Source organism: Heloderma suspectum, chromosome 1 (assembly GCF_057233095.1).
Source record: "Heloderma suspectum isolate Gila_16-S chromosome 1, 16-S_ref, whole genome shotgun sequence".
NCBI lineage: Eukaryota > Metazoa > Chordata > Lepidosauria > Squamata > Helodermatidae > Heloderma > Heloderma suspectum.
The window spans coordinates 390,777,426-390,790,730 of NC_139458.1; the positions used below are offsets into that span (position 1 = coordinate 390,777,426).

The 13,305-nt window shown below is 43.9% G+C and overlaps 1 protein-coding gene across 1 annotated transcript in view; it reads right to left on the reverse strand.

The window, feature by feature from the left end:
- Positions 1-13,305, reverse strand: part of GALNT14 (polypeptide N-acetylgalactosaminyltransferase 14) — a 409,305-nt gene that overhangs the window by 89,641 nt on the left and 306,359 nt on the right. The gene's annotated exons all lie outside the window — the stretch shown is intronic.

Consider the following 13,305-nt stretch of genomic DNA (forward strand, 5'->3'; position numbering starts at 1 on the left):
CAGTGGAGGCTGGTGGCTCCAATTTCGTTGGGCTGTAATTCCGTTCTGGGTTTTAGTCAGAACTCTAAAGGAGCTATCGAACTCCACTGATGGCAGCTGCTCTTGTACAGGCCCCATTCATTTTGGTAGAGCTTTGATAGCCCCTTTAGAGTTCTGGATGGTTCTAAAACCCAGAATGGAATCACAGTGCCACCGAAATCGGAGCCACCAGCCTCTACTGAAAGAGAGCCTTGCTGGGTCAAATCAAGGAGCCATTTATTCTGCATCCTGTTTCCCAAAGCAGCCAACCAGATGCTTCTGGGAAGCCCGCATGCAGTCTTTTCAGTGCTGGCCCACATCTGGGAATCAGCTTCCATCATGGGTTCATCAGGCCGTTTCTTTGGAGGTCTTCAGGAAAGCTCTGCAGACTCACCTGTTTTCACTGGCCTTCCCATAACCTGTGGGGTGTAGGTTTTATTGCTGCAATCTGTTTTTATAGTGTTTCATAGGTTTTTTATTGTATATTCTTTTATTGCCCATTTGTATCCTTTTGTATGGGTTTCTAAATCCTGTAAATCACCTTGAGAGGGTTCTAACCTTTTAAGATGGCTTAAAAATAATTAAAAATAAATAAATGAAATACTTGGGAACTTGCAGGACTGGACAGACTTTGCTGGAAAGTTTTGTTTCATAAGGCCTTTTAGGAGCAGCAACGTGTACAGCCTCTACAAGATAAGAGAACATGTTTAAGGCTCACACTGTGATCCCTGGCACCAACAACACCACATACATTTTTAGCATATGCAAATGCTCTGCCAGTCTAAGAGTAGACTAATATCTCATGGAAGAAACCATTAAAAAAAAAACCCTAAGAATTCAAGCTGACAATAGCTGCATCCCATCCATCATAGTGACAGGGGAGAGGGAAACACGGATGGATTCTATCTCTGTCTTGGAAACAGGTGCTGGAATCCAAAGCTCCTCAGGGCTCGAATATGTACATGGCTTCTTGCAAGAGCAGCTGCTGTGCATCAGAAGGAATGCTCTACATGCTCCCTTTGCATCATACAAGAGAGGCACTTCTGCTTGCGGAAACTCACTGGCTTGGCAACTGAAGTGATAACAGGACCCATATATCTATATCTGCTCTATCTTGGCACCTACAAAATGCAAAGAGATAACAAACCAGGATTTGGGCGAAAGGGGTGTTTTGATTTTGTAGGGATTATTGGGGTTTTATTGGGGGGGGACTCAACTAGATATGGTGACTCAGTCTGAAAGGCAAATCTTTGCCAAGCTGCCATCAGTGTCTCTTCTCCTCACCCTCCACGCTGCAACTTACTTGACGTCTTTCAACAGGGTAGCTGTGCTAGTCTATTGCAGCAAAAATACCAAAGCGTCTTGCGGCACCTACATCAACAGACTGAATTCTATCGCTAGAGGCTTGAATCAGGTTAAAGGTGTGTTTTTTAAATCACAGTACAGGTGTTAATTGGATTGCCTGGTGCCAGGATACTTGTGTTATCAGTTATCAGCAACAACTGCACTGTGAATGGCCCCTGTTAATAATGTGATTGTTGCTTTTTCATCAAATGCCTTTCTAACCTCACCATTTACAATTCTCTCCCTTCCCACATACAGAACATAAGTACTCTTTATAAACCTGAAACTCTCCATGCATCTGATGACGTGGGCTATAGTCCACAAAAGCTTATGCCAGAATAAATTCGTTAATCTTTAAAATGCCACAAGACTCATTGTTGTTTCTACTTGAAATCTGAATTTGGAGTAACCTCTGCAATGTGGGGAGGGAGGGTAGATGCAGTATTTGGAAGTCCATAGGGACTTGCCATTCTCTGGTCAGTGTTAGTCATGGCTTGTGCACGTAATAGCACCCTGTTCAATCCTGTGGGGATCTCTTGACCCATAGGCTCTATGCCTCACATGAACATGCTGTTTTAATGTCACACAGGTATGAGAGTTGCCTTTGATGTTCTGTAAAGAACTCTTACAAGTTCTGCTCCAACTTTCCAATTATACAGATCTTTGATCTGATTTGTTTGTGTGTGGGAAGGCACCTTTTGTTTGAGGGTCCACCCAGATGAAGTTTCTATTGTGCAATCAACTGGCCTCATTCATGGAGTTTTACTGTGTATGTGTGTGCTCGAGACATTGTAGTCTTTCCCATTTCTTCCATCTTTTTTCTTACAATAAAAAAACCATTAAAGAGGGAAAGTCAGAATAACTGCACAATGCCTTTTGACTGGCATTGCTAGGAGCCCTCCATCAGGAAGCACCCCAGACACAATATACTTGATATTGCAGCTCCTTGAAGCTCCTCGGCTTTTAAAAAATAAATTATAAGTGCAGTAAATGTTGGGTTTTTGCAAGCATTTTCCCCTCCAAGTACTTGCAAAAGCCCTTGAGTACTTTTGTGCACACTTGAAGGTTCACAAAACCCCAGACGTTTCTCAGCCGAACATCCCCGTGTTTGGAGATGAACCCTAACTGAACTGTCTTGAGAGCTGCTAAAAAGAACCCATTTAGTTCAGCAAGGTTCGCTCAGAAGGAGATCTTGGTGGATCATGTCCTGCACCTTTAAGGGATTTCATTATCTCCACATATCTGCTGGTACTGAAAAGCAATTCTGTATCTTGGACTGTGATTATTTATGAAACTAATTTCTATCCATGGCAACACATTAGGATCTGTGAGGGTAGGGGAGGAAAGCCAACAATAACCTAAAATGCTCAGAGGGTCAGAGGTAACCGATACTGAAATCAAATGGAGAGCACGTGAAGGGGGAAAGAAGCCAGCAGAACTGAAACTCTCTAACAACCCAGAATGACTAATTATGTAGGAGAAGGAGAGAGAGAGATTGCACCAAGAATAACCATAAATGAGTGTTGATTACATGACAGCTTCCACGTTTCTTTTTCAAATTCCCACCAGCTCTTTGAAATTCAAGAGTTCTCTTACGTGAACATCAAAAAGGTAAAAGCACAAGCAGGGTTACACGCTTCCTCCTTCTGAGAGTTGATTAGCAAAAAATAAAATAAAAATCTAAATGATGGGGGGGATAAAGGAAAGTAATAGTCAGCACAAAGTGCTAATTACATAGTTTCAGACTAACACCTGGCTTATTTTTGCTCTTTTAATCAAAGTCATGCGAGCACAACTCCTACAAAGTTGTTTTCCACTGCCAGGGAACTTGGAAGACATGGAAATGTTGCTTCCCCGTTCCAGCAAGGAAGGGACATTTATAATTAGGGCTGCCACCTTCAATAGGTTAAATCAGTTTAGTTGATTAATTGGAGGGGCCCAATTGTAATCAGTGGGGCTGCGAGTAAAAGCACACTAGCTTCCCGCCCCCCCCCCCGGTGCTATTTTGTTTCTTGTGTGTTAATGTTCGTGGGGAATGAAAATGAAAATATTCAAGATCATCTTTCCTTTTCCAACAATGAATGGCAGCTTTGTTTATGAAATTGTTCAGTTATCTTATACTTCTTATGGAATCTCAAAGAGGCGTCAGTATGCAAATTTATTTTAAGTTACATTACTTTATTATTTGGGAAGGGCAGATGATTAATCAACTAAACACAAAAGTAATCAGTCATAATGGGGAATAGAAAGGGTATTATGTACCTGCGAAGACTGGAAAATAGCAGCCATGATACTCTGGCCTTTGAAAATCACCAAAATGGGAATAGTTCCCACCAAGAGTTTTGGGTTTTTTTGTAGCTGTCAGCAGTGAAGTAAACAAACAAGACACCTGATCCCAAGGATGAAATCCCAGACAGGATCATTTTGTTATTTCCATTGACACCAATGGGAGCTGGAATAACTTTGGATGTTCTAGAGACAAACAGGCATGGAGGAAATGCAAGAGAATTGCCTTTGTCTGCCCATGCTTCTACTGTTCTTGATTAGACTATCTAAAGATGAATCAGTGCATCTCCCCACATGCCTGCAGATTTCAAGGCATAAATCCTGTAGTGCAACATGAATGTACCTTATAGTGCCTAGTGAAGTGAATTTAACATGACTGCTCAACTGGGGCAGTACCCCATTAATCTGTTGAAGATGCTGCCCCTCTTGGGGAATGCCAGCGGGACAGCAATCTCCTGCCCTGACTTTTGTATGTCAGTAAGATGAATGGTCATAAAATTGTAGAGATGTGCGAACTCACCCCTGACCAGGTCTCCAGACACCCGCCCAGCCCCTCTCCCCACTCACCAATCCCAGGACTGCACTCAAGCCCCTCCCACACTTGGTGAGCAGCCTGCACTGACCCCAGCAGCCCTGTTGAGCTCCGCGGTTGCCATTTTTTTTAAAAAAAATGGTGACTGCGAAAATGAGCATGTTTTTGTATGAAATGCGCATTTTTGCAAAGGCACACATTAGTGTCTGTGCAGAAATATGCATTCCTTAGAAAATGTGCATTTTTGCATATACATAAATATGTGCATTCTCAAAAATGCACATTTTTGCACATGTGAATATGCACATTTGAAAAATGCGCATTTTCACGTGAGTGTAAATTTGCACATTTTTGCGATCGCCATTTTATTCCTCTCAAACTGGCAACCACGAAACTCGACAAGGCTGCTAGGGTGAGTGCAGGCCATTCGCTGAACATGGACAGGGGGCATGTAGGGGCAGTGGCTCGGCGAGTGGGGCTCAGGGGTGTGGGCAGGAGTGGGTCCACCAGATTCCTGGACTGAATCGGGCACCCGCGCCATCCCTATAAAATTGCTTGTACCCATGATCAACCAGGGCTTTGGATTCCTTCCCCAGTCTTCATCACTCCCTCCCCGATCTATCAGTCCTCAATGTTTGTTTGTCTTTGCCTGCAGGCCCAGGTTCAACAAGATCCTGGATTCCTCCTTTGTCTTCAGCTCTCACCAGCTTGCCCCACTCAAACATTAAAGTTTGTCTACGACTCTCAAGTTGTCTTACACCCGATCAAGTTTGGGTTCACCTCACCTATTCAAGTACCATCTTCCTTATCCTTTCCCAAACTAATTCCTTTTCCATTTGTAATCCATACATATGCCATTTCATTGACTGACCAGACAACCACAAGGTGAGGTGGTAGGAAGTTCCCTCTAAATCAACTTTGATGTAGGGATGTCAGAGAGTTCCGCCACGAACTGAAATGGGATCGAATTCCCTTCAGTCCGTGCCCTGGAATCCTCTGCAGAATGGCACCATGAGGTCCTGCGGAGCCAGCAGTCATTTGGCTTTTTTTTCATCTTCTGCAAAGAGTCGCAAAATTTTCATAAATAAAAATGCAGTGTAGTATATTCTGATAATAAATATGTAAGTTTTTTAAAAAAAAAAATGAATTGTGCTCACCGCCTTGTTTGTGGGTGTTCTTTTTAAATTGAAATCCTCCATCTCCATTTACTTTCAGCCAAAACACTTCCTCTTCCTAGGGGCTTCCCAAAAGAAGGCTGCCTTAGGTGTGCCTGAGTGATAAAATATCTGTTTAAAGCAATGCTGTTTTAAAGAAAGAAAAAACCTTTTCAAATGACCATGCTGCTCCAGGACTGGCATGGTCATTTGAAAAGGTTTTTTCTTTCTTTAAAACAGCGTTGCTTTAAACAAATAGTTTATCGCTCAGGCACACCTAAGACAGCCTTCTTTTGGGAAGCCCCTAGGAGGAAGTGTTTTGGCTAGGGATGGCGGAGAATTTCTCCCCGAAACTTCGGGCGGCCGAGCGCCAACGTGTTCGGCCCCCCGAACAAGTTTCGGGGAGAAATTCTCCGCACCCCCCGCACCCCGCACCTCCCCCCCTGGGACGGGACTTACCTTTGCCGAATGTTCCTCCCGGCGGCGGGTCCGGCCGGCGGTTCGGCGGGTGTTCGTGCGGGGTGGGAGCGGCAGCCGGTCTTTCGACCGGCTGCCGCCACCGCCATTCCAATAAAAGAAAAAAAAACGCCCCCGTGATAGGCTACGTGACAATTAACATAGCCTATCATGGCTAGATTTGCAAAGTCAGCCGTGATAGGCTACGTAAATTGTCACGTAGCCTATCACGGGTGACTTAAAAAAAAAAAAGCGCGTACGGATAATGGCGGCCCCCATAGGGAGCCGCCATTCACGTTCCTTATTTGGTCGCCGTAGTCTATGTAAACATTTACGTAGACTACAGCGACCAAATAAGGAACGTGAATGGCGGCTCCCTATGGGGGCCGCCATTTGCGTACGCGCTTTCTTTTCTTTTTTTTAAAGTCACCCGTGATAGGCTACGTGACGATTTACATAGCCTATCACAGCTGACTTTGTAGATCTAGCCGTGATAGGCTACGTTAATCGTCATGTAGCCTATCACGGGGGCGTTTTTTGTGTTTTTTTTTAACTTTGGAGTTCGCGGCCGGGCGAGGCAGGAAGCCTCCTCCCCGGCCTGAATTTCGGCCAGGTGAGGCAGGAAGCCTCCCCCCCCCGGCCTGAATTTCGGCTGGGGCGAGGCAGGAAGCCTCCCCCCCCAGCCTGAACTTCGCGGGGGGAGCAGCGAAGCGCCTCCCCCCCACCGTGAACAAGCTTCGACGACAGGTAAGTGACTTTGATCCACCCCTAGTTTTGGCTGAAAGTAAACGGAGATGGAGGATTTCAATTTTTAAAAAAAATGTAAATATTTACAAAAAATACCGATTCTTACGGACGTTATGCAGACTCATGGAGACAGCTGGGCACCGGAATTACAGTTGTCGGTACGGATTTATCTTCGTAATTTTCGGAGCGGAAAAAAAGAGGACAATTCTGGGGGCTTGTGAACGGCAGAACGGAGAACTGGCCGCACACTACGGAAGTCAAGTGGCACCCAAGGTACATAATTCATACTTCCCTACTTTGATGGCACCTAGTGCAAAAGCCCCTATGCTTTTCATTCTGTAATTTGTCCACTTACCAAAGGGAGCCATTACAATGCCTGCAGTTTCCAAACACACATTGTTTGACTACCAAACAATGGGGGGGGGGGAGACTAGTGCACCTTTTTTTTTACCATCCCCCAAACTGTAAATACTCCTCTTGGCCCAAGGTCCCTGCACCTGTCCATCTGAAATCGGGCAGGATTTATCTCCACAAAAGGGGGAACTACGCATGCAACTGTAATCTAATTCTGTCAAAAAAGAAGTTCTGAGCACTTTATAAGCACAGCTCTTTGTGGATTTCCCATTAAATGGGAAGCACAAAGCTTCACATTTCTGAATTTCACCTCAGATTCAGCCCCACGTTGAACTGGGCAGTCTCCAAATCAGTCTGTGTCAAATCGGACTGTTTCCCAAATCTCTGAATCAGGGCCTGACCTGAATCTTGCGGTTGGGGCACACCCTTAGCCAAACCCGGAAGGGAAAGAAACCTTTTGGATAACAGTATAGAGAGGCAGAATGCAGAAAAAGAGGGAATATTAGCTGGGGCTGAGCAGAGAGTTGAAAAAGTGAGTCTTTTATTAATTTTTTCCATTTTTGTGACTGCCTCTCCATTTTATTCTTTCCATAAACATACACACACACACACACACACACACACACCTTTATTTGCTTATTTTTAAAAGCATGCTTCTTCCTACATTATAATTACTTTCAAATATTTGATTGGAGACTTGAGTATCCACCCTGTCGTTGCAAACAAGGATGAACAAAATCCTAGACACACTACAGATATTTCACATTTCTATCTGGTATATCCGGATTATACTAAGTATGAGAGACACTTAAAGCCAAACTAGATATGTCATAATAAATGTCATGTATTCTACACACACACACACACACACTCCCAGTAAGCAGGAATGGGGGAAAGGATTTGGATTGGAGCTGTAGGAAGGCAGAGTTAAGCCTTTCCTTCACCCCACACCATAGCCCCAATCTAAATCTCCCCTGCCCCACCCCCTGGAGCTGCTATGAGCTGTAGAGAGGAAAACATGGTTGCCATGATATTTTCTTCTCTATGGCCAGTAACTCTCCAGTGACAGGGATCTAAATTGAGGAACTGATGTGTGAGGGTTAAACCTTCCCTCTTTGCACCACAGTGCTCATCCAAAAGTCCACCCAATCCCCTGTAGCTGCTTCAGGGAGGGCAGGGGGAACTGTTGGAGATACATTCATGCATCTCTGACAACCCTTCTGGTTTGATCCTTAGATAAATACAAAGTTCTGCACCTGAATCTGCCCTTCTCCCGATTTCCATCACATTTCCAACAGTCTAACCAGATGCTGCCCAAAATGGAAGTCCTTACTGTAATGCTGCATGTCTCATCATCACATGATGCCATTAAACCCTACATCCACCTTGCATGTGTGGAAACTAGGGATATTTGTGAAATTTGCCCCATCAAGGGTTTTTGGTTTTTTTTTTTATGTCTTTACAAATTTAAACTTCCCAGACCCAATGGACCAGAATACAATTTGTGGTCAGAAATTCATACATTTTCAAGTTGGTAATGCTTTCCGCAAAACACACACACACACACTGCATTCAGCAACATGTGCACATTTGAGAAATGTGCAAATAAATAACACAACCATTTCCAATATGTGCAGCTTAGTCAATGGATGCATGCATACAAAAAACTGTGTGTTTAAAAATGCATGCATGAATGTGTACCTTCACGTGTATGTTATGAAAAATGAATTTTCATGAGGGTTTTTTTTTAATGGTAAGCTTTATTTTAAAAAATCACAAGCATGCAGAAACTGGACCTCTACCTATCCTTAGTGGGAATATCTGTAGGCTCTGGTAAGGATGCAGCCTGAAGGATGCAGATGAAACACCAAATTACTTCTGTGGCCCACAGTTCTCACCATAGGTAACACCTGTAAGTCATACTTTGGAAGGATGCCACAGAAGAAGCAGGGAAAGAAGGATATCATTCATTTGTACATCTTCTTTCTCCACCTCTTGTAATGTTTGAACTGGATAGCGGGGAAAAGCACTGCCTCCACTCAGGCAATCTTACCTCATAAGATTGTTGAGATGATACATGAAATCAGAACTGCAAAGCACTTTTCTACAGTGAAAAGTGCTATAAAATCATGACAGTACAGTTGAAATGATCCGTTTGGTGGTGTTAGACATACTCCAGATCCTCCTTTGTTCTGTCATTAATTGTGCAAATGCTTTCATCTTGTTCCTTGCTTCAGGCTTCATGCTGGCATGCAAAGGCCTCTGTCTTTTTCTTCCTTGCTGCCCAGGTTGGCACCAGCCCCTGGTACAGCCCTGCAGCCAGAAATCCAATGGGGAGTTGGGCATTTTGCCTACAGTATCATACACAACAGCTTTGCCTAGCCTGGATGACTGCCAGTCAACGTGTCTTTTGAAGATTCCACTCTTATTTTTTTTTAAAATGGCACCAGGCTGTTCCTAGAGTTTCCAATAGTGTCCAAAAGTAAAAGTGAAGTTAAGCATGGCCTCTTCAGGCTGCAAATTGTCTGATGCTGCATTTTACAGGCAAAACGCTATCCTGAACAAAAGGCTGTTCTCATCTTTCTAGAAAAGGTAGCAATAGGGGGGATATATGGTCATTCCTACTTGGAACATTACAGAAGAAAAACAATATAGAGTAGAAATGGGTGAGCTCTCCTACAAGCTCACTTTGGATTAACTAGGAAATGATCTGAGATGTTCCCACCCACTGCTGCCTACAAAACTGGAAAATCTCAGATCCTTTTTCTGAGCTAATTCTAGGGATACATGAACCAGCAAAACTTGAGCTCACCAAAGTTCTCCGAATTCCATCTCAAAGGTTGTTGCAACCTATGTCCATATCAGATTGTGAGTTTTGTTTTGTTTTTTCTTTTTGCATGAAAATCCATGTGTATTTTCAGGGATAGCTCCCAAATGTGTGCATCTTTAAACTGTACACATTGTTTTCAGGTTGATTTAAGCATATTTCTGTGCATTTTTCAAAAGTACACATCTTTTCATGATACACATTTTTCATGTACACATTTTTCAAACGTACACATGCTGCTGAACGCATTTTTTTGACCCATGAACCATATTGCAAGCTTGGAAATGTAAGGACTTCGACCACAGATTGTGTCCAAGTCTATGTTTGGTCCACAAGATGCAAGCTTGGTAAATCCTGATCAACAACTGAAACAAATTTGTCATACATCCCTAGCTAATTCAAGGACTACAAAAATGGCCAACCCCCCACTATTCAATGCAATGGAGCAGTGGGGCTCTATTGTATTGAATAGGGGAGTATTAAGTGGCTGTAGGGGCAAAAACTGAGAGGGGAGCCATTTCTTGCAGAGGGCTGCAGGGTATGGGCTCTCCCCCCCTCAGGGTATGGGCTTCCCCCTTCTAAGCTTGGCCTCCTCCTCACTATGTCACTCAGGGAGTCTTAACTCTGTTACATTCAATTGGAGAATGGGAATACTGTCTACAGTTGTGGTCATCACACCTCAGAAAGTATAGTGGAACTGGAAAAGGGGCAGAAAAAGGCTGGAGCAACTCCCCTATGAGGAAAAAATTACAACATTTGGGGCTTTTTAGCTTAAAAAAATAGTGAGCAAAAGGGGACATAACAGAGAAGTATAAAACGATGCCTGGTATGGGAAAAAGTGGATAGGGAGATGTTTTTCTCCTCACATAATACTAGAGTCCAGAATCATCCAATGAAGCTGAATGGCAGGAGATTCAAGAAAAACAAAAGGAAGTTCTTCACATAACACATAACTGAACTGTAGAAATCACTATCATCAGATGTAGTGATGACCAGTATCTTGCACAGCTATAAAAGGGGGTTAGGCAAATTCATGGAGGATACGTCTATCAGTGATTACCAGTCATGATGGCTATATATTACCTCCAGGATCAGAGGCAATATGCCTCTCAGTACAGTTGCTGAGGAACATAAACAGGGGGTGCTCTTGCACACATTTCCTATTTGTGGGGTTCGCACAGGCATCAGCTTTGCAACTATAGAAACACAACACTAGACTAGATAGGCCTGTGGATTGATCCAGACGGACGTTCTTATTATAAACTGATATTATTATTTTAACCTAAGCAGGAGAAGAATTCAGGGGCTTGTAAAGCTTTCTTTCCCTTTGAGGAAGGCTTTAACAAGCCCCCGAGGTTCTTTTCCAAGCCTAGCTCGGGAGAACTTGGCCAGCATCTCTAATACGAACAAACACAAGTCACTCATCCTTCTTCTGCTCTCTGCTTCTCAGAATATTTGAAGCTGTCCTTAGAGATTCCATGTGTCTCCCCTACTTGGGAATACCAGGGTCATCCAAAGTAAAAAGAAATGGAGAAACTGCCCTCCTGTGATCATCATACTACGGTATTTAGGGAGCAATGCTATGGCTGCTAGACAGTCTCTAGACAGCCATAGGAGTTTTTGTTTTCTGGGAAATGACCTTGGAGCCAGAGCTCCAGGGTCAGTTCCCAGAAAACAGACTCCCTGCCTCCACCCTGCCACCTCGTAGGCGGTGCGTTTCATCCCTGTCCCCGTGCTCGCAAGAGGAGCATGGAGCAGCTGAAAAGGGGGCGTTCCTGGGGGAGGGGACGGGATGGCAGAAGTGTCATTATGATGCTTCCTATATGCCATCCAGCCTTTCCCACCCCTTGCTCTGAGGTGGCCTGGCTAGACAGCGAAAACTGACCATCTAGCCGCAAATGCAGGGTGGCTGGAGTGTGGAGGAAAAGATCCCCTCTACACTGCACTGGATAGTCGGTGGCCTCCAAGTTCAGAGGCGGCCGACTATCCCCATAGGATTGCACCCTTAGACGGAATTCTTCTCACCAGTTCTTTTTGGCCGGGGAATGTGCTAGAGCCTATTGTAGAATGTAGACTTATTTTATTCCTTTCCCCTGAGGTAGAAGTCAAAGTTCACCAGTTTAAGTAATCTGTAAGTAATATATTACTTCACAGTCACTCGCAGACACTGCAAATGCCTCTGGCATCAGTCTGCCTCAGTCACTTCTTGCTCTCTACCTTTTATTATTTAGACATATGTGTGCAAACGGCTCCCCCTCCCCAAACATTTCTGAAGTAAGGTAGAGCTTCACCAGATTCAGAGACATTTATTACAGCTACTGCCTCTGTAATTTGGGATCAGGAAGGATTTCCCCATCCCTATATAAGTAGGGCTGAACTCCTCCTTTGGGACAGCAGGGTCTGCCAGAAGCTGGGTGGATTCATGCCGCAACAGTGTTTTCTTGAGTGAAGGGTTGTGTTTCATACTTGGGCTCTGATTAATAACTGCATTTGTAGCTGGAGGAAATGATATCAATATTTATTTATACCCACACTTCCTCCAAGGAAGAGAATCCCATACCTGGGTGTCTATAGCTAGCCTTAGGGATGTCGGAGAAATCCACAAAAGAATCAAATGAGCAGGGATTCCTATGAATCCAACCCACAGATTCCACAGTGGACCATCTTTTCCGGAGTCGCATGGATTCCAGAAATATTTTTTTCTTTTTCTTTTTTAACTTTCTGGAATTTTATGCAAATTTAGTCATAGAAAAATACATTAAAAAAACCCCTGAAATACGCATTTCCCCAATGGGCCCCATAAGCATGAAAATACGCACGGGAGGGGCGGACTGTGCATTTTCACAAGTGGAAATTTGTGAAATGCTCAATCTTCTTATGGTTTTTTATGAACTAAATTTGTACCTAACAGTCCTTCAAACAAAGGCTGCCATCTAATACAGGACTGCCCTCTTAAAGGCCTTCAAAGAGAGGACTGTCCTCTTTAAATTAGGGAACATTGCCACCCGACTCTCAGCCTGTTCTACAGGCCATTTCTTGAGAAAATTTCCTATCAGGTGACCCAGGCAAATGCCCCAGTGGTTTGGGGTGAGGGTCATCTTTGCCTGTAGTGCATAGGAGGCCTCACTTGGTTAAATCATCTGGACTTATATTTTCTGCAAAATGTGGGATGCACTACACTCTGCTTCTATCTGTCCTCCACAGACTGCAATTCTGTGGAGTTAATCTCTGCGGCCCTGGTGTATGGGAAAGCCCCCCTTGGTGCCCCGTGGCCATTTCCTATCCTTTACTCAGTGTAACAGTGAAATAAACCATGTTTTAGCATTACATATTGATATTTACCAGGCCACTGACTGTAAGCACAATCTATGCATATTTATTCATGCCTGAATTAGAAAAAAAAACATCGCAGAGAAGCCCCGATTCTGCGAGGATAACGCCTTAATTTAAAAAAAAACACACATCCGGAGCGGGGGATAGGAGGGGGTAAAACTTAGTCTCATTTGAAGGGATAGAACAACCCCCTGCTCAATGCAGGAAGCCTGATTCCCAGGTGGTTGCCCATCCAACTACTGACAGGGGCCGAC